Source organism: Acomys russatus, chromosome 21 (genome assembly GCF_903995435.1).
Source record: "Acomys russatus chromosome 21, mAcoRus1.1, whole genome shotgun sequence".
Taxonomy (NCBI): Eukaryota; Metazoa; Chordata; class Mammalia; order Rodentia; family Muridae; genus Acomys; species Acomys russatus.
The window spans coordinates 44219825-44245691 of record NC_067157.1 but is presented as its reverse complement, the minus strand read 5'-3'; positions in this window follow the sequence as shown (position 1 = coordinate 44245691).

Genomic DNA, 25867 nt, shown 5'->3' with positions numbered 1-25867 from the left:
CTATTCCACTCCTTGGAATATACCCAGAAGATGCTCCAGCACACAACAAGAAAATTTGCTCAACCATGTTCATAGCAGCCTTATTCATAATAGCCAGAACATGGAAACAGCCTAAGTGTCCCTCAGTAGAAGAGTGGATAAAGAAACTGTGGTACATATACACTATGGAATACTACTCAGCTATTAAAAACAAGGAATTCCCGAAATTTGTGGATAAATGGATTGAGCTAGAAATGATCATAATGAGTGAGTTAACCCAGAAGCAGAAAGAATCAAATGGTATATACTCACTTATATCTGCATACTAGCCCAAGGGGCATGTCCCACGAAAGCCTTCACTTACCAGGAAACTGGGACAGAGGGGAAGGCATCCTATTGGGACTCTAAATGAGAGACGCATGGGAGAACAGCAAAATAAAAGGATCCAGAGGGTCCTAGAAATCTACAAGTAGAACAATATGATAGGCAGATTTGGGCCCAGGGGTCCCGCTCAAACTAAGGCACCAGCCAAGGACAATACAGGAGGTAAACTTTAAACCCCTTCCCAGATCTAGCCAATGGTCAGAATATTCTCCACAGTTGAGTGGAGAGTGTGATACGACTTTCTCACATACTCTGGTGCCTCACATTTGACCATGTCCCCTGGAGGGGGAGACCTGGTGGCACTCAGAGGAAGGACAGCAAGTAGCCAAGAAGAGACTTGATACCCTATGAGAATATATAGGGGGACGTAATCCCCCTCAGGAACAGTCATAGGGGAGGGGAATAATGGGAAAATGGGGGGGGGGAGGAATGGGAGGATACAAGGGATGGGATAAACATTGAGATGTAACAAGAATAAATTAATAAAAAAAAAAAAAAAATTTAAATTTATTTTTTATATTTTTACATATACATTTATATTATTACACATATAGATAATAAACTACCTATAGCAAGAAGAACCATGAAACAATCAGGAATTATATAAATTTTATATTCATAGTGTTTTGGCTATATGTATTTGGCAGCCTCGAAGAAAACATCTTTCCTATCTTGGTGCATCTAAAATTCTGAATGTAAATCAATATCTATCATATCTGTCATTATCAACTTAAAACATCTATCTACACCTTAAAACATCTTAACCCCTAAACAACTAAGCTTAATTATAAAACTAAATTATCTGGTCTTCAACCCTATCAGATACTTGAGAAGGAATAAAATTAATTACCTGAGTATACAGAGTGTAGCTTAGCAGCTTCCCAAATGAGAAGATGACAGAGAAGAGACAGAGACAGTTTGCTGCCTAAACAGTCACCCAAAACTCTCTATAACATTGAAACATCATCTTCAGCCCTCTAGCCCAATATATCTGACAGACATATTTGTGAGGCAGGAACTACTGAGGACTTGTACCCTGTTTTGTCAGAGTTTGGCCATCGATTCTGCCTGCATCCAAGTTTGTCCATTTTTAGGCAGAATTCTGTCTATGGCAGAAACAAGGACATTTTCCCCAGTGGCTTGTTTGCCACTTTTGAAGACATCTCCATAAGGAGGTTCTTTGTTGCTCATCATCTTTGAGGTAGGCTTGGGTGCTGCCAGGAGTTAACCTGTCTCACTGTCAATGATTCTTTAAAATAATAAAAACCTCTTTAAATGCCATATTCTGCATGTCTCTGAGGTTTTGAAGACCTTATCTGACTCCTGAATTCTTGAGAAGGCCAGCACCAGTCAGCCCTGGCCTAAGGCAGCGTCAGCTGTGCTCCCTCAGCTCTGTGTCCAAGCACAGCTTTGTGTGCATCATGCCCCTCCCAGGCGTGCACAGTGTCTCTCGCTTAGGGCCTTTTCATTTCCTTTATGGCCTCAGTAAATCATCCCAGGCACCACGGAGCAGGAGGACATCTCATTTATGAGAACTACCCGCCTGGTTCTCTCAGTGGAAGATTCCCTTGGTGCATGCTTTTCCCTCTTCACTTTTTTTTTTTTTTTTTTTCATTTTAGATTTTTAAGATATTTAAATAAAATGTTCTTGGAGTGTTGTGACTTGCTAGTGATGATTTTCCAGAGATGGCCAGCTAGTATCACGGTGTGTATATGTATGGTGCGGGGGTCGGGGTGGGGTGTGTGTGTGGTGTGGTATGTGGTATGTGTGTGTATGTGTCTGTGTGTGTATGGTATGTGTGTGTGTGTGATGTGTATGTGTGGTACATGTGGACGGGTGGGTGTGGAGTGGGTGTGGTGGGTGTGGTATGTGTGGTACATGTATGTGTGTGGTAGGTGTGGAATGTTTGGTATGTTGTGTGTGTGTAATATGGTGTGTATGTGTGTCTCTGTGTATGTATGGTGTGTATGTGTGTGTGTGTGGAGTGTGTGGTGTGTGTTTATGCTGTGTGTGGTATGTGTATGGTATGTGATGTGTGTATGGTATGTGGTGTGTGTGTATATGTGGGGTGTGTGTGTGTGTGTGTGTGTGTGTGTGTGTGTGTGTGTGTTATGCCTGTATGTGGAGGCCAGGATGATAACAGAGTATTGTTCCTCAAGTGCTAGGTACATTTTCAAGTTCAGATTTTATTAATTATTATTGTGTATATCCATGTACAGTGGGGCACATCCCTGTGCCATGGAGCTTGTGAAGGTCAAAGGGCAACTTTTGGGGAGTCAGTTCTCTTCTTCCACCATGGGTTCTGGGAATCAAAGCCAGGTTGGCAGGCATGGTGGCAATCACCTTTGCATTCCCTTTCTTTTCTTCCTGAGGTGGGGTTCTCCCTGCTTTGGGGCTCATGGGAGACTAGATGGCCAGCGAACAAGATATTCATGTTTCTACCTCCCCACCACGGATTATAAACATGTGCCATGGTGCCTGGTGTCAGGCCCAAAAGGAAACTCAACTCCCCAAACCCCAAAGTCACTCCAAATATCCAGAAATGAACTTGACCTGAACTATGGAAGGAGCTCTGGTGCTTGGATACAAGCCAGCACCCCTCAGGAACTTGTGACGCAGGTTCCTATCTATCAAAAGGAGTCATTTCCCTTACCTCTGGCAATAGGAACATGGGACTGTGCAGTTAATATGTACCTGTGGGGCCTATGAGCACACCAAGGTCTGGGCTGACCTCTAGGCTCCCTTGGTCCCTACTCATAAGTACTTGTTAAACATTTCAAAACCCCTACCCCAGACTTCCAGTCCTCCCCTCCTCCCAGCTACCCACCCTTCTTGTAACCCAGCTAGCCTCACTATTTAGAACCCCACTCTTCTCTCATTCTCTATCCCTTGCTTTTTTCCCCTATCACCCAGATAAGCCTTGCCATGCCCAGTCAGCTGGCCACAGTCAGGCTACTTTTTTCGCTCTCTGCTCTAGACTCTTCCAGATGCTACTGGTTGTTCTCTCTGTGTCTCTCTGTGTCTCTGTGTCTCTCTCTCTCTCCCCTCTCTCCCCCCTCTCTCATAGTTATTATTTAAAAAAAAAAAAAACCTTCCCCTTGACTATAGTATAGAGCTGTCATATTGACAGTATCTTTACTCCCCTTGCATTCATCTGGCTTTAAACATATCTACTTTTTATTTATTATTTTAAAATTCTGTGCATATGTGCCACTATGTGTAGATGGGTGCTGGTGCCCCCAGAGTCCTGGAGAGGGCGTTAGATCCCCTGGAGCTGGAGTTGTGGGCAGTTGTGAGTTGCCCCTGTGTGGACCCTGAGTATCAAGCAGGACCCCTGCTACAGGTTCATAACAGCCAAGTCAGCTCTCCAACTCCATGTCTGGCATTTTATGAGGTTTTGGGAGCGGGATTTGAACTCACACCCTGAAGCATCACTGTCTGAGCTACCTCCTAGGTCCTGTCACTTTTCTGCGTCTTCCCTGCTATACTTAAAGCATGAATGCTTCTCATAGCTAAGTAATCTGGTCTTCATCTACACAACTGAATGCACCTTGGAAATTCAAAACACCTGCTGACTGGGTGTTCCCTGAGGACAAAACAAAGTACTGGATTAGGAGTTTGGAGTTCTTTGGTTTCCAAGTCAAGACTGGCACCCTTTCTTATCCTTTTTCTTTATGGGAAGGACTTTACTTGGGTTTGCTTTTTCCCTATGCAAGTGTAGAAGAATGTCTAAAAGGCACCTTAGCGGATTAAAGCATCACAACCGGCCAGCCGGGTCTTCTCCTTACTTTTCTCTGTTTATCTATTCCCATTGTCTAGAAATAGATGGGCTCTTGAAACAGGTCTGAAGAGACTTGGGTGGCAGTAAATGAAACTCTGTCTGACATGTGGATGCCTTGCCCTTAAAGAGAAACACATTTAATGCAAAACAGTGCTCGAGACTCCATGTTACTGCCCATGACTTAGCAGGAGCCTGTACACCCTTTGGTAGACTCTCTGGTCATTACTACAGATGCTATAAAGTTCTGTCCAGGGTGTTTATTTATTTTTTTTCAGTCTCCAAAAGGGAGAAGAGAAGCATAAAAGTCATGTAGCCACTCTTACGGTATTGTTATATTCTTTTCTTTTAATTTATTATAATTTATTCAGATTAAATCCTGATTGTTATCCTCTCGCTTATATCTTCCTGTTCCCCCGTCCATCCCTCTTTCACCCTATTCCCCTCCCCTAGACCTCTGACAAAAGAGGACCTCATCTCCCACCACATGACCACCGCCTACCAGGTCTCATCCAGATAGCCTGCTTCCCCTTACTCTGTGTGCCCGCTGGGTCTTCCCACCAGGGGAAAGTGATCGAATCGGGGCAGGTGGGCAGCAGAGTTCATGTCAGAGGCAGTCCCCTGTTCTCCACATAGCTGTGGAGAATGAACTTCCTTTGGCTAGATCTGAACACGGGGCAGAGGTTTTCTGCATGCATTGTCCTTGGTTGGTACAATAGTTTGTGCAGTGCCCCCTGGGTCCAGATCTGCCCACCTTGATGGTCTCTTTGTGGAGCTCTGAACCTTCTGGATCCTTCCATACACCTATTCTTCCATACTACTCTCATCAGTCCACCTGGAGTCTAGCAGTGAGTCACAGCATGTGGCCCAATCCCCCTCTGGGTGGAGTCTCTCAGAGGACATCTATGTCGGGCTAATATCCACTTATAAGTAAATATATACCATGCGTGTCTTTTTGGGTTTGGGTTACCTCACTCAAGATGATAATTTCTATTGTCATATTCTTGACTTAAAAATTCTAAATGAGAGCTAGGGAGATGGTCTACTTGCCATGTGAGCATGAGGACTAGTGTTTAGATCTCCAGCATCTGTGCTAATGTTGGGTGGATGTGGAGGTCTGCCTGTAATCTCAACACTCAGGAGATGGGGATGAGATCCTCAAGTAAGCTAGTTCATTACAATAGCCGAACTGGTGAGCTCTTCTTCAATGTATAAGGTATAGACACCTGACATCAGCTTCTGCCTTCTACATGCATATGCGCTCATACACTTGTGCACTCACATGTGATCACTCAAACACAAACTACTTGTGTTGTTTATTTATTATGACTATGTATATGGTATACCAGTAATCCCTGAAAATTGTTATGAAAAGCTATTTTGTAAAATATTAATATTATATCAAAATATAATAAATTATATAAATAATAAAATAAAATAAATTAATTATTGCAACTATCTTTTCAAGTATATTTGGCTTACTAAAAACCTAATTAGTACCTAGAATAATTGCCTAATTCCGTCATAGAAGGCAAATCTGTTCATTATAGATTTATCAGAACCCCAAACTATTTTTGCCAATGTGCTCTTATTTGACATAGGGCTATTTCTTTGGAAAAAAACAAAACAAAACAAAACAAACTCAGAGCCCTTTGCCAACAGGATTTCAGAATTACTTTTAACAACCCAAAAGAAAGTTGTTGAAATTGTACATGCTAGAAAATGAGAGACCAGTGCTGCAGAGAGCTTCAAAATCGAGATGGAGTTGGGAGGAGTCAGGGTATAACATGGTCTATACAGTTCCTACTCGTCTCTGCTGGAGGGTTTTGCTTGCTACAGCCCCCTGCTTTCTAAGTACCAAAGAGCCTATTCAACAAATATGTATTTTCTATTCATCAGTGTGTTTTGAGCTGAATTTTCTGGGAAAGAAAAAAGAAAAAAGGAAAAGAAGCCTCACCTGTGTTAGAGGTTTTACAAGGCTGCCTGACGACATGGAGCTCTGCAAAGGTACAACCAAGTTATTGCGGCTAATTTCAGCTTCTTTCATAGCCATGTGTTGCCTCTGAGTATGAATTAACGCCTTTTCAGCTATCAGGCCAAACCTTTGGAATGTGGTAGCTTAGTTACCACTATTTTCCCTAAACGCCAAGCTTAGAATATCACCAGACAGCACCTAAAACCTACAAAAGAGTTTTCCTCACCGCATTATAATCTGCTGCTTGCTGGGTGTTCCCACCAATGTATTTGAAAAACACCTTGATTTATGACTTTCTTTTGTTCGGTAACTACAAAAGCTCATGTAACCACCTTCACTGTAGTACATGTTGTTCAGGCCAACCTGAGTCTGTCTTCTCAGGTCACGGTCAGTCATATTTGACTTAGAATGAATTATATATTCTTGTCCCCTTTGCTGTGAGCACTGCATTTGCATGGACACTGATGGGAACAAACAAGGGACAGTAGGTGCCTTTATGTTTGAGACGCTTCATTTCTGAGGACTCTGAACACCTCGGTAAGCCAGGGAATGGGCCAGAATGAATGGACACATTTTAAATGCCAGGTGACAGGACACACAGGGAGGTTAGGAAGTGCTCTGCAGACTGGGAATGACATGAAGGTGATAGGTGGAGGTGTTCACCATCAGTCTGGTCTCCTGAGCTAAACCAGAGAGCAGATCTAAGGCTTCCATGAGCCATTGTTCTCTGTTCAGTGTGAAAAGCCTTCCGAGGGGAATGCCAGAATGGGACTGGACATTAATAGTTAAGATTAAAGTGTGTGCATAGGGGACAGCGACTGTGACATCCATGAGCCTGAGGCACAAGCTGAGCTACACACAAAGTGAAAAGGACAGTTGGTTACTACCAAATGGTTCAAGCCAGAGCAGACTCAAAGAGGACTGTGGAGTAGGACATTGGTGGACTGACTATGCCTTCAGTAACTGTTGCTATTTAATTTATATGGCAGAAACTGTTACCTAGTCAGGAAAAATAAAATATCCATGCTCAGGATTGGATTATGTTGAATGCCCAGGGATCCTGGTGTTTGAGGCAGGGTCAACTCTAAGAAGGCCTTGGAATCATCGTCATCCATATCCAAGCCCAGCTCCAGCCTTTCCTCTTCTAAGCTCTTTGAATGTCCCACTGCCCCCCCTCCCCACCTAACAGACGCCTCCAACGGTGAACACCCGCAGATCATTAAAACGAGCTGCTTTAACAGGTTCACAAGAGGAGTTAGTCATCCTGAGAGGTTAAGAGAGTTTTGTTGTGACTGCGGGCTGGCACCAGCAAGACTCCTCCATAGGGGGAAGGGCTGGCCTGAACAATTGTGGTTTAGGTTCATGCATTGACAGGTTATAATCTGTGTCATGAGCTTGTGTCATGAGCTTGACAGTAGTTGAGCATATTAATGCTCAGGCCCAATGAACCGATGGTAATTTATATGAATGTGCTCTAAAATCTGCATGGCAGTGTTTCTTGGGTAACAGACCTCTTTGAGAGTATGGTGATGATACGAGCCCTTTCCTAGGAGAAATGCACACTATATGCTTATACCTATAGGGTGTGGAATGTAAATTCGAGAAGGCATACGTCTTCTGATATGCATAGATCCCCTAAGCTAACAGGATTCATAAGAACAAATTATATTAAGCATATATATTTTTTAAATATGTAGATTATGTATTTACTCCAACCTCAATGGCATCCCCCAGGAAAGGATATATGTAGGTAGGAAAAAAAAAAAAAAAGCTAGAAAGATATACACTATAATGTGAATGCTGGGTAATGTCAGTGAGAATATAGATGATTTAATTTTTCTATGAATTTTGTTAGTTTTTCCCCATTTAATTGTATTTTTCTCTAGTTTATTCTCGCTAAAGTAGTTGTACTTATGACAAGCTTCAAAATAGAGGACAGAGCTATCAAAAGGCTGTCTAAAAAAGATTGGGATGCTGAGGGATGCTGGGTATGGATACTTACCTGCCTCTAGGATCACATGGTTCATGGGAATTTCTTCCCGGCCTTCCAATTGGCTCAGATGTGGGTGCTGACTCTAGCCAAACCCACCAGTGTCTTTTCCTAAGATTTGTGTGAACTATGACTAGCAAGGAGCCAAAGTAAGGGGACAAAGTAAGAGCACTTGGGGCTGTGGGGGACATTTTTCTGCTTGCCCACAGGACACAGAGAAATGTATGCAGCTTTTGAGTTCTTGGCTGCAGCTGCCTATGAGTCTAGTTGAATGAGAATCATTTCTGACTTTTGACCCTCCAATTCTTCCTATGATTTTGTAGAAGCCTTTTGTTTTTCTAAAATTTTCCCCTTTGTTTGTTTGTTTGGTTGGTTGGTCTGAACTAGTTAAGAATTTGATTTCCAGCACATGGACCAAGTACATAGTTAAGAAAATTCAAGAATGAAGTATAACCCTAGTTTTGAAATACATGAAATTACCAGTACTTCTTGACTCCAACATTTGTAATTGTCTTGTCTGTGTGTGTGCATGCTTGTGCGTGCATGTGTGTGTGTGTGTGTGTGTGTGTGTCTGGCCTTGTGGAGGACTGAGGAAAGATCACAAAAACAGACAGTAGCGATGACTGGCCCAGACCTTCAGATCATCCCGTCTGTTGAGGAGGCAGAACTTGTCTTGGCTCCAGGAGGAAACAGACAATACCAGGATTGTTTAAACTGAGGTGATGACCATAAAAATCAGAATCGCTTCTCTCACTTATGAATGCGATGTACAGGATAACATGTTTACAAGGTTATGAAGAATATAGATGTGTTTTTCCTAACTCAGTGAGCTGCAGTGCAATTTCTACATTAATTGGGCAACTGAAGGCCTCCAAGCTCTGCGGAGACCTCAGCAAACTGATAGAGCTATTCTACAAAAGAATGCACTCTACAGGTTAATTTGTGCTCTTCAAAGTCAGTGTAGTCACTAGGAGCACTGGGCCTTAATTATTCGAGGAATAGTTGACATTTCAGAATGAGTGTCTGTCTGTTTCTTTCTTTCATTCTGTCTGTAGGTAGGCAGTAGGGTGTTGTCAGGTGTCATTCTTCAAATGTCATCCACTTTGTTTTTGGAGACAGAGTTTCTCACTGGCTGGGACTTGCTATGCAGTTCAGACTGGCTAGCAAGTGAGTCCCAGGGTTCTTCCTGTCTCTACCTTTACAGCCCCACAGTGGGATTATGAGTGTGTACCACCACACTTGGCCTTCTCTCTGTCTCTGTCTGTCTGTCTGTCTGTCTGCCTGTCTCTCTGTCTCTGTGTGTCTGTCTGTATGTCTGTCTCTCTCTCTCTCTCTCTCTCTCTCTCTCTCTCTCTCTCTCTCTCTCTCTCTCTCTTTCTCTGTGTGTGTGTGTGAAGTGACAAACTCAGTTTGTCAGACTGTACTTCATCAACTGGGCCATCATCCTGGTCCCTAAGTGATCCTCTTAATAACAATCCTTTTAATTGAAATATAATTCATCCAAATAAAAAATGGCAACTTCCAATCCATTTCTATCTAGATCCATATTGAACAGGGAAATGAAGCCACTTAAATGTTTATTTTAGTGAGTTTAGCCTATCATGGCAATGGTAGAATGGCCTGCCCATTGTAACATGGTAAGTGGGCTGTTTCTCTGCCTCTGGGGACTTGCAAGAGAAACACGTTGAATAGCAAACACTCAGTTCAGGAGGCCAGCTCGAATGTTTTCTTTAGGCAACACACTCTCACATGTATTATTCCAGTTCAAGTAAAAGTTGAGTTTCCATTTCTTGGAGGTTTACTATCACCATCACAGGATTTCACACTGAGACCTTGAGTCATTTGCTCTGACATGCCTGATGTCGTTGGATGGTTATAGGGTTTTATTTTTGTTTGTTTCTCAAGACAGGGTGTCACCGTATAGCCTTGGCTATCCTAGAACTAGCTCTTAGACCAGGCTGGCCTTGAACTCATAGAGATCCACTTGCCTCTGCATTTCCAAGTGTTGGAATTAAAGGAGTACGCCACCACCACCCTGCAGTTGTAGATTTTTAAAATCCAACACTGGCTGTAATGTCAGCAGTTTCTGTAGTGTTTTCAAACTTGAAAGAATATCAGTGTTTACCATGGGTTTTTCATATCAGTTGGTTTTTGTTTTGTTTTGTTTGTTTGTTTTTGTTTTTGTTTGTTTTGTTTTTGTGCCAGTGTGGTTCCATCAGCAGAGTAGAGGTATTTCATTCATTCTTTTTCCAGCCACTAGCAATGAAATATGTTCACTCTAAAGCCCCAACAGCAGTGTCTTGCTGTCTCAATCCCATTGTCTGTCAGTGACAAGAAACTTGTTTCTTAGCTTTTTATCTGCATATGTTCTAAGAATCAGTAAGTGTTTTGTATAGTAAAAAAAAAACCAACACTTTTATTTTTAAAGTTTAATTTATAATTTTACTTGAATGGGTATTTTGCTTGCACCTCTGTTGTCTGTGCACCCTGTATGTACTTGGTGCCTGCAGAGACTGAAAAGAGAGAGTCAGATCCCCTGCACCTGGAATTTCGGATGGTTGTGATCTGTCGTGTGGTTGCTGGGAATCAAAGCCTGGTCCTGAGAAAAGCAGCCAATGCTAGTAACTACTGAACCATCTTCTCAGCCCTCGTGCCAATTCTTTATTTTTGATTTTTTACTTTTTTGATAATTTCATACACCAGCAGTGTATCTACATCATTTCTACCTTTCATCTCATTGCTCAACGCCTCCTATGTTTCAATTCTATGTATAAACAGATGACATGACTTTGCTGTGCTCTGGTTAAGGGAAAGGTTCTTATGGGGGGGGGGGAGACAGAGAGACAGAGACAGAGAGACAGACAGAGAGAGACAGAAAGACAGACAGACAGAGAGAGACAGAATGGTGGGAATTGCAGGATTCTGAGGAGACAGAGTATCTGGGGAGAGGGAAGCCCATGACGTGTGAGGGTTTAGAGTAAGGGAGGAGGTGTGAAAGACTAGGATGCTTACTAGCATGGACTTGGAAAGGTGTAACCCATTCTTGTGACACTGAAGGAGCCTGGAGGCCAGCATGGGCTTTGATATGCTGAGAGGCGCCACCAGTAGCCATAGTCCTCAGCCAGAGGGAAGGGAAATGAGTCCTTAACCGGTTCCACAAGTTCCTGAGGAATGCTGGCTTTTATCTAACCACCAGAAAGCCTACTATGGTCCAGGGTGAACTTGTTTCTGGCTATATGGACTGCTTTGTGGAGTTTGGGGACTTTGAGTTTCCTTTGGAACTGACACCCCTCATACTCTCTCTTGAATGTAAAACCTTATGTCAATTATTTATAGAATATTGAGATTGTGTGTATGTGTGTGTGTGGTGTGTGTGTGTGGTGTATGTGGTGTGTGTGTCTGGTGTATGACTCATTCCCTGAGACATATCTTCTTACCGAACCTGGAGCAAGACTGAGGGCCTAGAAACCCAACAATACACACACACACACACACACACACACACACACACACACACACACACACACAAACACACCATTCCTGCCCCCCCCCCCCACTGCCATGTCTTGACCCCCACAGCATTGAGTTAAAAGCATGTATGCATCCACTCTGGACTTTGTTTGTAGGTCCTGGGATCTGAACTTAGGTCTTCCTGCTTGCTGCGTAGACACTATTTGTTATGTTGGTGTGCAGGCAATCAACTGGCCTGCCCTCAGGGGCCTTTAGAGTCCTGACCAGGTCTTGTGTCATCACCTGCACCAGGGCACAGGACATACCCTGCCTGCTACCTCCTCCCACTCTCTTGTCACTTTCTAGACTTCTCCTTCCTTCTGCAGTAAGTCTCCTTACACCAGACATATTGCATGGAGACCTATTTATCAATATTACAGCATTATTAACTGCTGGGACCATCTTCCCAGCCCTAGCTTTATCTTTTACCTGCCCTATGTAATACAAATACACCTTATTTATATTTACTTTTCTTTGTGTGTGTGTGTGTGTGTTTGTGTGTGTGTGTATTTAATCTCCAAGATTTCCTTTTCTTCTTCTTCTTCTTCTTCTTCTTCTTCTTCTTCTTCTTCTTCTTCTTCTTCTTCTTCTTCTTCTTCTTCTTCTTCTTCTTCTTCTTCTCTCTTCTTCTTCTTTTGGAATCATTCCCTTTCTGCCTCTGTTTAAATCCCTCTCTATTCCCAACTCAGAGCCACCTGATTAGTGTTCACCTGTGTGATATGAACAAATTCTGTGGTTGCCCTGGAACACAGTATTTGAGACTGGCATTGGGGGACAGGGTCACCCAGCCATCTCAATAAGCCAATTAAAAGAGCCAAATTACAAACGGAAGGAAGGAAAAAGATTTATTCAATATACGGTCACATTGGGAAGAGGGACAAAGAGATCCAACAAAGTCCTTGGGTCTGCCCTGAAGTGAGACTAGCATTTCAGAGTCAAGGGTGTATGGGAGGGGTAGGTAAAGCTGCCAACGTGCCAGCTCCATGGTTTGGCTACAGGGAAGGTTTTTATTGTATATAAGAGAGGAAAAACTACCCAGAGGCACCTGGAGGACTCCAGAGCAGAGAGAGAAAGTAGAGTGAACATGGCCAGCAGACCGGACATGGCCAGGGCTATCTATGAGAGAGAGGAGAAGGGCTGGGATGCTATGTGGACTCTGAGATGTGTAACAGGAACTTGTGACACTAAAGGAGCCTGGAGGCCAGCATGGGCTTAGATATGCAACCGCAGATGGCCATTTGTCCTTCTGCCAGAGGTAAGGGAAATGATTCCTTTTGGCAGATGGGAACACAATTCCTGAGGAAAGCTGGCACTCATCTAAACACCAGCAGTCCTATGGCCCAGTCTGAGCTCATTTCTCGCTATATGGACTGGTTTCAGGGGTTTGGGGAGTTGAGTTTCCTTCAGACCTGACAGCGGATGTATACATCTACACAGTCCAGGCAGGGTCCTCAGGCTCATCCTGCAAGGTGCTCTGACAAGGTGTTAGAACTGTATGGAATCTCTTTCAGGAAGACAAGCTTCCGGACTGGCTAGGGTCTTTCCTCCTTCCTGTATGGGATTCCTGGGGAAATTCCTATTTCTTTGGGGTCCACTGTTTCAATGCTCTGACTGAGAGACAGAAGTGTCTTTTTTAAAGTATCTTTCTTTCTGGCAGACAGGTTACAAGCCAATAAAATAAATCTACCTACAATCTTAATCATATCTCTCTCTCTCTCTCTCTTTTTTTTTTTTTTTTAGCTTGTTTGTTTGGTTGGTTTGTTTATTTATTTTATGCTGTCTTAAGCAGGAGAAGAGAGTTAGTAGCACTTGCGCCCATGCTCCTTGAAGTCAGGAGTGTTTGTACGGTCTAAGGATCTAAGGCTCTATGTGGAGGAAGGCAGGAGTGCGGCCTTACCTTTGTCCTCACAGGCCTGTTGCTTGCTTTAGTCCTCTCTCTGACTAGTCAGACAGACAGCTGGCAGCCTGGATCAGCCCACAGCCCTGATACAGATTTAACTGCGTTCCTATCTTGCCTGACCATCACCAGGATGAGGTGTCTGGAAACCAGTCAGCAACCAGCTGACTATCACTGACAGGGAGTTGGTAAGTGGGATAGAGGTTGGTCCTGGTGTTTCTCTCCTCTTCTCCATTCAACATCCGGACCCCAGGCATTTCACATTGCTCTTCAAGGACCTGGGAAAGGAAATCTTTTTCTTATTTCCACTCAGTGAACCTTTTGTCTTAATCCAGACACACTGATTTTTTTCCCCTTTACTTCCTCAAGACTAAGGGAAGATGAGGAAAAGATCACCCCAGCTGAAACACTGACCTTAGTCCAAGATATCTGTAATTGGACTAAAAAAAAAAAAAAAAAGCCCATATAAGGAGTTATTGTTTCTTACACTTTAGTTTTGTTACAGGGGTGAAGACTGAACTCCCCGGGGCCTCCCTCTGGCTGTCTTGCTTTTTCAGCTGAGCTCCCAGGCCAAGAGTTCAAATGCTGCAGTCCCATCAGCTTCCTAGTGAACTCGGAAGTTATGTCCCATGACTAAGGACAAAAAATGCTGATTTCCTGTACATTGGCAGCATAATCAGACAAAAGAACGACAAACCAGGCATTAAAAAAAAAAAAAAAGTGGCCCTGTGACAGTATACATCTTTCTGCCTCTCTGAGCTGTAGTTTTCTAATCTGAAAAACTGACGACATCTGCGTTTGATAGAACATATGTGACAACATTTTCAAACATGTTATGGTGCTATACAATTATACAACAATTATGCTAAATTAAATGTTACCTCATCTTCTTAAGACACCCAACCCAATATAACCTTTGCATTTTCAACTTACAAATTTCAAAACAATTAAAAACAATTTAAAATTTAGTTTCTTTCTTTCTTTTCTTTCTTTCTTTTCTTTCTTTCTCTCTTTCTTTCTTCTCCCCCCCTACCCTCTCCCCTCCCTTCCCCCTCCCTCTCTTTCTCTCTCTCTTTCTCCTCCCCACACATGAGACAGGGTTTCTCTGTGTAGCCTTGGCTATCCTGGATTCAGATCAGGCTGGCCTCCAGCTCACAGTGATCTGCCTGCCTCTGCATCCCAGAGTGCTTGGATTACAGGTGTGCAATACCATGCCCTCCTAGTTCAGTATCGATCAATGCTACACATCACACTGAAAACTTTGTATGAATATACATTAAGACCTAGACATTGGTTTGATGTTTAAATCATCAGGGTTTAAGTGACTAATATATTTGTAACTCTGGAAGCCTCATGCCTTCTAATAGCCCCAGCAAGATGGTGGTATACAAGTTACTGACTGTGTGTGAGCGTAGGTATGTTTAATGAATGCCTACTTTTCTTAGGCTGTTATTCCATGAAAAGTTAATTACAGTGTGCTTGAGCCTGGCCCTTGGCTTCCTAAAGTCACACCTTTGCTTTTAGGTGAGTTCCATCAATGGTGCTGCAGCCCCATGAGAGGATTGACCTTTGACCCTTCATCTTTGCTACAGCGATGAAATAAATCACTTTGTTGTTGTGAGTCAATATGCTTGCTGTCTGGACATGCCTGCCTGAAGTCAAGCGATGATTCGTGAAAGAGAAAAGAAGTTAGATGGCCAGAAGAGACATGTATTAAGGGGGAAAAAATCCAAAACAAAGAAACTCTGTGCATTTGGAGTAGAGAAAATTAGAGCCAAGCTTCTCTATTTTCTCTCCAACATTATGGTACATATAGAAGATATTAGGTATGTGTCTAGCCCTCAGGAGTTGAATAGTGGGGAATTGGGCCCCAGTCCTAGTTGCTTATGGCCACAGAGGTAAGCTAGCTGGTGGGAGCCCTGCCCACCATCCCAGATAGAAGATGAAGGGGAGTCACATTAATCTCATTAGTACATCCTGCAATGAGTCCTCTGCCTATACTGTTCGGCTCACATTGTCATGTTTTCACTGTATATTGTACAAGGAGCGCTTTCCCACTAATGGGAGTCAGTCATGCGGCAGCTTCACTTTCTGGCTTCTGACTTTCCTCAGTTCTGCAGGGCACAAGTGAAGACGCCCGAGCTCGCCTTTGTGCTCCTTTGTCCCTTAAGCCAGTTGGAGGCAGAGTTCATCCAAATAGTCTCATTTTCTGAGTGACAGCCATTGGGCAAACCCATATGAAAGGTGATGGTAAAGGGCCCAAGGGGCATGCTGCTTGGAAACCAGCCTCTCAGGATACAGAACCTGAAAAAAAGAATAGAGGGGTGGGGAAGGAGGACAGTCGCCTACTGATTAACTCAGATAATAAAAAAGCAGTTCCTTTGGATGACGTCCCTGTTCTGAAGTGTTCAAGGTTCCTTGTTGCCTTTGGGGTAAAATACTTATTTCCCCCAACTCCTTAGCAATCAGGTATGATCTTATTTGTCTCTTATAAACCATGAAAAATGGGGAGGTGGACTTAGATTCATATATGCTTCCTTACATGTGGGTCATGACCCCTTTGGGGGGGGTCACATATCAAATATCCTATGTCAGATATTTACATTACCGTTCTTAACAGTAGCAGATTTACAGTTAATGAAGTAGCAACAAAAAATTTTTATGGCTGGGGTCACCACAACACAAGGAGCTGTATTAATGGGTCACAGCATTAGGAAGGTTGAAAACCACTGTTCCTGAGTATGCGTGTTTCTGCATTCCTCCAGGCCATCGTTGAGGTTTGGCGGGGCCTTTCCCCTGTTTTCAGATAGCAATAGCACAGATCTGTACCAAAGGCAGAGTGACCTTCCTGCTTTAGATCTGCAGTCACGTCACACAACCGTGCCACTGAGGTGCAGCTCTAACCCCACAGGAGTTGTCTCCTTACTGAGGTCTCGGATGCCATATTTACCAGGCCTACACACAGCACCTTTGTGCACCTTGAAACATGCGCACAGAGGTTTATCTGAGACTCTGGTTTTAGTTCAAACACAGCTGTTTCGATGTTCTCATGTAATCTTGCACTATTTCCATTGCACTATTTATGTTTGTAGCTGCAATAATGGTTGAGACTGCATAGCCACCACTGGAGGACCACGTTAGAATTTCAATCAGGTTGTGAATATGCAACCTGCTCAGGATAGGTGAGATGATAAAAATTAGTTTTAAATAAAATAGTAAGCTGAAAAGCATAGCAGTAATAAAAACAGTACAGCTACATCTACCACAGAGAACATTCGATCCCACTGTGTACAAGCTAACCCTTGGCACCTGAAGTTAGGGTGGCAAAGGCTCAAAGGGTGCGGATAGCTGGAAGGTGCACTGCAAGGTTGTGGGTGCTGGCAGGGTCTAACTTCCTTGAGCTGAAAGGTGTTTTATGTGAGTGGTATTCAGCTTCTGGAAATACATGCAGCTGTGCGCTTAGGACACACACAATTCTCTACAGGTATACTGCATATCAAGACAAAGGTTTTCTGGGGAAAAAAAATAAAAAGCAAAAAAAGTCAGGTCACATGACTTAGAGATGCTAACACTCTATTGACCAAGGGAGTCTGTTGCTGTGTTTCTGTTCATAGAGGACCATGAGTTTCTTCTGAGTGACAAGGCTCTGGGGAGTGAAGTCAGTCCACATGGGAGAAGCCGGAGGCTTGGAAAGCTCTTGGTGTCTGGAGTATATTGTGCGTATAGCTCCCCCTAGTGTACTGAACAACACAGGTGCCCTGCACAGTGGCTAGGCACTGACCTCCCTCCCTCTGCCTCATCTGAGCCACTTGACATCTGCTTAGCCCTGCCAGCCTTTCCTTTCCCTAACCAACCATATGTCAGGGAAGAGAGGCAGGCAGGTGGCCTCTATTTCTATGGCACACTGATAGGCACGGGCACTGTGAATCTTAAAATTATACTTATTTACCTTGTTTATTATTATTCTTGAAACCAGGTCTCACTGTGTAGTCCTGGCTATCCTGGAACTTGCTATGTACAACTCGGAGATGTAGTTGTCTCTGCCCCCGCCCCCAGTGCTAAGATTACAGGTACGTGTCACCATGCCTCTACTTTTGTAGGAGTTTCTACAGTAGTAGGTTTCCACATGGCAATTTCAAAGGGCTTTGCTATTATCAGTTTCTATACGCCTCCTCTATCCTGTCTACCCATCCCCCAGGGATGCAGGTCCTGAAAGGCTGCTTGTGGTCCATTAGATTATCCTATACCTATGCATGTACAGGCAGAACTAATGACTCAGTGGGTATGACAGGAGAGTGAGGAAAAAGGGGAGGAAGAAGGAGGGGGAAGGAGAGGGGGAGAGAGATGGGGTGGGGCGAGTAGAGGGGAGAGAGAGAGAGAGTATATAAGAAGGTTAGGAGGGGAAATCGGAGGCAGAATAGGGGCGGAGTTGCAGAGGAGAGAATGGAGGGTAGATCAGATCCAAACACATTATAACATATATGGATAGTAAATAAAATATGTAATTAATGTGACTTTTAAAGACTTTCCACTTTTTTCCTGACGTAGGAGAACAAATGTTAGGAGACTGAGCGAAACTGAAAGATGATCCTAAGCTATTCACCAAAGGGTTATTTGTCCCAGCTTGTATTTATCAAACTGCTCATCACCTGCAAATACAAGTTCCTTTGAGGAGGAAGGACGCTTGGAGCCTGGAAGCAAGGGGAAAGCAACGGCTTTGTGAGGTAACTGTAGTGCAGGGCTCATCTGACAGGAAGCTTCTCATAATGTCATCTCTAGAACACCAACCCCTCAGGACGTCAGTAGACCTTGCTCAGGTAAGGTTTCTACATCAGATAATGTTGAAGCCTTTGGGATTTGGCAAAAGTAAATAATTTTAAAAGAAACTCTAATATGCCTCAGAGCACGTATGTTACTAGTACTATGCCACCAATATGTCAGCACAGCACTCACAGAATTGTGGTATTTCCCAAATTAACACATTTTTATTTTTCCATGCTTGTTTCACAAATTTGACCCGTCAAGTCTCCTTTGGGGATACATACTGGCATGGAGTGTCCGTATCCTTCCATCACAGCACAGTGTGCTGAGTGGGAAGAAGACTAGGCCTGAGAGAAACAGGAGGATGCTAAGGACGTTTGGGGTCAGGGTCGCAGCTTTCTTCTGTGTGTGTGGAAACCAGGGCTGTAGTATGTTAGTTTTAGTCCACGCCAGATGTGGATGGATCAACACGCTCAAGGCAATACCAGTCCATTGTACCAATATCCTACAGAAGGCAGCAGGAGCCCACAGTATCCCCACTATAACCTTCCTCTCCTTCTTTCCTTCCTTCCTTCCTTCCTCCCTCTTGTTCTTCTTGTTCTCATCATCATCATCATCTTCACCGTTATCATGACAGCTGTTGTCACAGCTATGATATGATATCTAAGAATGAGAATAAGGACTTCAAACGCACCAGATAATATACTGCCAGATCTTTGCTATTTTTTCTTTTTAATCAAAACTTTTCCTATGACAGCCGGACATGGTGGTGTACACCTCTAATGTCATTGCTTAGGAGGCTCAGGCAGGGGAAATGTGAGTTCATGGCACAACTTTGTATTTAAAGGTGTGAAAATAGAAACAAAAACAACCTCCCCCTTTTTTGTGTGCAACCTCTGAATTCACATCCATTTTTCACCATTATTATTGCTATTAACAAGATTCTAAATCAAGGTACTTTAAAGAAGTCATAGGACACAAGTTATGATGTAAGGCAGGTGAGGTGTCTCAAAGGGTTAAGGCACTTGCAGGCAAGATGACCTGAGCTCAATGCCCAGGACTGATGAGAAGAGAAATGACTCCTGAAAGTTTGTCTTCTGACTTCCACATATGAGCTATGGTACCTCATCTGCTCACACACATTTACATATGCATGCATACAATAAATACATATATGTAATAAATAAAAAATAAAAAGCTGTAAACTGGAGGGTGAATCCTAGAATTTACAGCTAGGTCAAGTCTTCCCAAAGATGTTGAGAAAAATCAAAATCCACATAGTGTTTTGTCTTGGATAAAACATAGTAATTAGGACAATAGATGGCGGGCCAGGAGGAAAACTCCTTGCTTCCTCTCTGCCTCACAGGGAGTTAATGAGCCTGTCCATGTAGACTTGTTTTCCCCTTTCTGTAGACTGACCAGTGTCTTGCGTACCAACCTTATAGACATGAGGAACTGGGCCCCTCATTGACCTGGACTTACACTCAATAATATGTTCTCTAGCTTAAGGTAATTGGCCTAGGAAGAACTGTATCTCTTCTTTTAGCATTTTGGGGGCTGGAGGATGGCAAAGACTTACTGCAGAAGCAGCTTTTAGATATCACTGGTTGATTTCAAACATGGCAAAGTCAATTCACTACAATGTGTGGTGACAGACCTAGTGAGATTCGAACTCTGGGCTTTTATGTAGATCAGTCTATGTCCTGGTTTTGTGCAACTGCTCCAGGCTCCACCCCATAGCCGGTGTGCTGTGTCTGGCGGACCCATCCTGCAGGCTACCTCTCCTCAGGATTGCAATCAAAGGCACATTACAGGTCAGCACTGAATGTTTTGGCAGCCCCGCCATGGACAGATGGCTCCATGCCTGTTCAAAACATACAGTGTCTGGCGAAAGCCAGATTGAAGATTGCTAACCTCACCCGCCAAGATTCCAAAAGGAAAAACTTAGCTCAGAGTTTTCCCCTTCGATGTGATTTTTCTTCCCTTCCTTTTGTTTCTTTTTCTTTCTTTCTTTTCTTCTTCTACTTTTTTTTTTTTTAAAGGGACTCCTCATGTTTGCAAGTTAAAATCCAAAATGCACAAATGGTCAGTCCATGATTCTGTGACCCACGAACATCTGTGAGTCTGGGGCTTCTTTGGGAATCAGTAGCAGCCTTGAGAGCAGCGAGCCAAGCCTGGCCTAGGCAGAAAGGAATTCTGCAGAGGGAACTCTGTGAGGAGGCTTGAACGCTCTGGGCCGGTTAGCCGTTGGTTTTGCCTTTCAGAGACATGTCTGCACTCAGCGTCAACTAGTTTTATGAGCTACATTTTGAGTCTATTTTTTGAGGTGGGTTTTTCTAACCTCCTTACAGAAACTAGGGCACGAGTCTGCATTTTGCATTTAAGATAGGCACACAGTGTTGAAATCTATTTATTGAAAGTAAGAACACAGGCCGGGGATGTGGCCCAGTGTGTAGAGTGCTTGCTGTGTGTGAGCTGGGGGACTGAGTCTCATCTACAGCACTCATATGGGTAGCCTGATGGCAGTGTCTTGCAACCTAAGCCATGAGGAGGCAGAGACCAGAACATCCCAGGGACTCCCAGGATGAGGAAATAGTGAAGTCTAGGTTTGGAGACGGACCTTGTCCTGAAAAATAAAGAGATGGTGGGTGAGATGGCTCACTGGGTGACAGCCCCAAGCCAACAGCCTTTTAATTCCAATCCCTGCCACCTACATGGTAGAAAGAGAGAACTGAGTCCTGCAACTTGCCTTCTGACCACATACACATACCCAAAATAATTTCTAAAAAATGAAAATAAGGTAGAGAAAAAAGACACCTCTAGCATTCCAAGGCACACATGTGCATACCAAACATACACTTAAAGGAAAAGAAATGAGAAACCATTTCTCTAAACCTCACCCACTGATAAGGAGAAAATTTTAAAACAGAGCATTTGTAGCTATCTTGGATGGTCTGTTTAAGAGCTAACAAGGCCTTCCTTGGAGAAAGGAGCCTAGGTTGCCAGCCCCAACTCCAAAAGAACCCAGAGTGCGCCAGAGGCCATAACACTTGAGTGTGACAGGTGGTTCTCGGAGTGGCTGGCTGCACCGTATTTTTATTCTGGGTCCTAGGTTAGTAGTTAAGGGCTTGAGAGATAGTTCAATTGGTTCAGTGCTTGCCTGCAAGTGTGGGGACCCGAGTTTACCCTCAGAACCCACTTGGGAACAAAACAAACAAGACTAATCATCAAAGTGGGCATGATGTTGTTCTTATAATCTCAGAACAAAGGAAGCAGAAGATCTCAGGGGTGACCTTTATGCAGTGAGACCCTGTCTCAGAAAGCAGGTGGATGGATTGGGGCTGGGGGATGGTTTAATGGGTAGACACTTGCTGTTCATACCTGATGAGCTCAGTTTGATGCCTGTGACCCAGGTAAAGGTGAGAGGGGAGAACTGACAAAGTTGCCCTCTGACCTCCACACGTGTGCCATGCTGTGCACATGCCCCCTCTGCCTACTCTCTTTACGTGATGATAAAGAGACACGCAAAAAGTAAACAAAACACTTGATAATCCCCATCAAGAAAGACTACTTTAGGCTAAAATCGAATGGATTAAGAAAAACACACGAGAAGCCAGGTGTCGTGGGACATGCATTTAATATCAGCACTAGGGAGGCAGAAACAGGCAGATCTCCGAGTTTAAGGCCAGGCTGGTCTGCAGAGTGAGTTGCAGGACTGCTAAAGCTATATAGTGAGACCCTGGTTTGAAAAATATCTTAAGAGGAGAAAAAAAGAGGAAAAGAAAAGAAAAGAAAGAAAACCACACAGCACCCCTCTCAAAAAATCAAGAGAGGTTGCCGGAGCCCAGCGTATCGTCTTGAGCATCCACAGCACAATAGCACCTACTGGGGTCTTCAGCGCAGAGTCTGGGAAGCCAAGATGAAGGAGTTGGCAGTATTGGTTTCTTCCAAAGCCTCTCCTTGGCTGACAGATGGCTGTGCAGATGTGGCACAGCCTGCTTTTTGTAGTACTCTGGGTTTCAGATTTCATTCAGTCAAACTCAATTGCCTGCATTATTGAGGAAAACCTCCCTACTTACCACCTGCTAAGGAGATGCTCGAGTTTCTTAGATAAATTGTGTTTTTACCAAAATAGGCTTTTCTTTCACTCAGTACCCAGGTTCTAATGCTTTTACACAACAGTCCATCCCCTGCAGCTGGAATACAGTAACCATCATCTGCAAGCATTGGGATCCCCATCTCTGCCCGCCCGCTCCTTGTCTCTTTCTCTGTAAGCTCCATTGAACAGCGGCATTAAAATTTCATAGGGCTTCTATCGCTGTGATGAAAATACCATGACCAAAAAGCAAGTTAGGGAGGAAAGGGTTTATTCACCTTACATTTACACATTGCTCCTTTTTATCAAAGGAAGTCAGGACAGGAACTCAAGCAGGGCAGGAACCTAGAGGCAGGAGCTGATGCCATGGAGGGGTGCTGCTTCCTGGCTTGCTTCCCATGACTTGCTCAGCCTGCTTCCTTATAGAACCCAGGACCAGCAGCCGAGAGATGGCACCACCCACCATGAGCTGTGTCCTCTCCCACTGACAGTCGTGGCTTACAGCTGGATCTCATGGAGACATTTCCTCAACTGAGGCTCCTTCCTCTCTGAGGACTCTAGCTTGTGTCAAGTTGACACATAAAACCATCTAGTACAGATGGCATTTCTGGCATGAGGACCACTCACTGGCCAGGTAGAGGCTCTGCCTATCTGTGAGTCCTGTCAGCTCACACAGAGTGGTGGTATGTCCTTCTTCCCCTACTGTACAGTACACATTGTAGATATGATGGCTTAAATGAAAATTGTGTCCGCCTTTGAACACTTGGTCCTCAGCTGGTGGCACTGTATGGGGGCTATGGAACCTTTAGGAGGTGCAGTCTTGCTAGGGGAAGTATGTCTTGGTGGGGCTTTAGGAGTTTATAACATTGCTCCAATTCCTCTCTTGTTGACAAAATGTGATGGAAGCTTCCTGCTCCTTTCATGCCTGTTGCTAAGCCTTCCACACCATTATGGACTACCTCTTATCCCCAGAAACTAAGCTAAAGCCTTTCTCCATTAAGTTGCCCTTTTTGCTTTTTTTTTTTAAAAAAAAAATATTAATTTAATTTTATCACAGCAACTGAAAAGTAAGTACTACTATACTCATAGGCTAAGTGTGCTGACCCAGCAGCTGGACAGTATGCCAATCAACACAAACAGAAATGGCCAAGTTTTTAGTGTCTTACACATATGAGTAGATGAAGGGCCAGCTCCAGGTTTGTGTCCAGTGTGTGTGTATATGTGTGTGTTGGTATTTGTTTTTGGGGGAGCATATAGTTACAAGGATGAAAGTTGATAGATTTTTTTTTCAAAGACACACCTTAAAAACATATGCATGCATCTGGAAAGAGGGAAGTCTTTAATTTCCAACTATCAAAATAACAGAAGAAAGGTAGCTTATTTATATTCATTTATTTCTATGGGTGATGAATAAGTTAAGGAGCGCTTCACCTCAAACACAGATTGTTTCTATTTTAGCTAACGCTTTAGTTCCATATATATTTTTGAATTTCTATCAATGTCAAACACCTTTTTTTTTTTTTAATTCTTAAAAAAAAAAAAAAAAGATTTACAAGCACTTTTACAGCATTCAAGGAAAGTCAGCCGAGGATTCATAAGAATAATTTCCCTTTTAAGAAACATCCATCTGACCAAAATAAAATCATTTTAATTAACCCCTTCCTGAGTAACTAAAACCTTGGAATGTGCTGAAAGGTTATAATAAATAAGGCAAAGGCCAATTAGCTTAAAATGTATTTTCTTTTTAAATTAAACTATGTAAAATGTACAATATATTTCATGAAGTACAAACTATGTTGGGCCGGGGCCCAAGTGAGCCCATGAAGTACCTTGGCTTTTAGGATCTAGGGGCTGTGTCCTGGGACAAGAGGCCATGAGGGTCCTGCCTGTTACCAGCCAAACCCTTCTCCTGTGATGTGACAGTGACCAGGGGTGAGAAGCACTGCCTTTGGACACACAGCAAGGGCTGCACAAACTTCTAGAAGGAAGGGGGCCTTTAGGAGTGACCAGCTGCCCTGATGTTTTGACCAGAGCAGAGAAAACCTAGCCAATGGGACTAACTGCGCAGTGTGCAAGTGCGCTCTCTCTCTCTCTCTCTCTCTCTCTCTCTCTCTCTCTCTCTCTCTCTCTCTCTCTCTCTCTCTCTCTCTCTCTCTCTCTCTCTCTCTCTCTCTCTCTCTCTCTCTCTCTCGTGTGTGTGTGTGTGTGTGTGGGTAATGCCATGGAGATGACTTACAAAGCACCACACTGCAGTTCTGGTTAGTTTGGGAAATGGTAGTAGCTGTTTTCTATGTTTCACTTCAAAGTCTGATTAATGGAAAGGCCCAGATCTGTCCAAAGAGCACGAAGGCTATGTCCACCCCCACTCCCCCATTCTGTGAACAGCCCCCTTATTCACTTTCTGTCTCAGTTCCCTGAGGCAGAAAGGAATGAGTGACCAGTGCTGGACTTATATCTCTGTGGTCCCTGCCTTCCCTGGAGTACTATGGGTGGGAGCTTCCTTAACTCATTTCATGATTAAGTAGCGTCAGTACACACTGGACGGTTTTCAAATGACTGGCTTTAGATCTTGGCTAGTGGCCAGTTTTAGTGAAGGAGGCAAAACAAAACAAAATCTAGAGATGTTATGGTTTCTGCAAGGTATAAAATGTGTGTAGCTTATGTGAGGTCAGGGTCTTGTTTATTTATGCACTTCTGACTTACTTGCCTAGTGTTCTTCAAGGGCTGGCTCTGGGATAAACCTGAGGCAGACACAAGTTGTCACCAATATCCTTGCTGCTGCCACCACTGTACTCTGGCTTCTCAGCTAGTTACACAATATCCACCAGTGAGAATATAAGTTTTTCAGAACTTAGAAGAAAAAAAGATAGACACAATTCAGAAACAAAAGAAACAAACATCATGGATGATGGGGAGTTGGCAGGAGGAAAGAAGTAGAAGGATATTTTGGTGTAAAAAGGAAAACAAAAACAAAAACAGCCCAGTGTCTACTCAGATCACATGGGGGAGGCACCAACTTACTCAAAAGCTGGCCACACAGTGTCCTTTTCTCTGGAAAGGCTTACTGGAAGTAAGTAGGTTCTATAAAAAAAATGACTCTACTGCCGCTAGGGCAGGCAGGGACCCTTGGTTACTAACACAGCAGCTCTAGAAGTTATGAAAGATACCGGCTTCTGTAACGCCCGGTTTGGCTTGGTGTGTGTGAGGGATTGTGCATGGTGTACAGCGAAGCTTAGGATTCCTGCCATATGTATCCAGGCCCAAGGGTCAGTTAGTTTCTGGCACTTCCACGTGCAATAATAGAGGGCGCAGAGGTTTCAGGGGGCCACGAGGCCCTCACATTTGATCTGCCCTGCCGACACTTGACTTAACAAGCTGACGCCGTTCCTTGCTACGCTCCTTCCAGGCAGAATGACACTTGGACATGGAATGGCTCGATGGAACTTGCCACGCATGCGCTTTCATCTTGACAAGCTTCCGGGGCTCTGATTTGTTG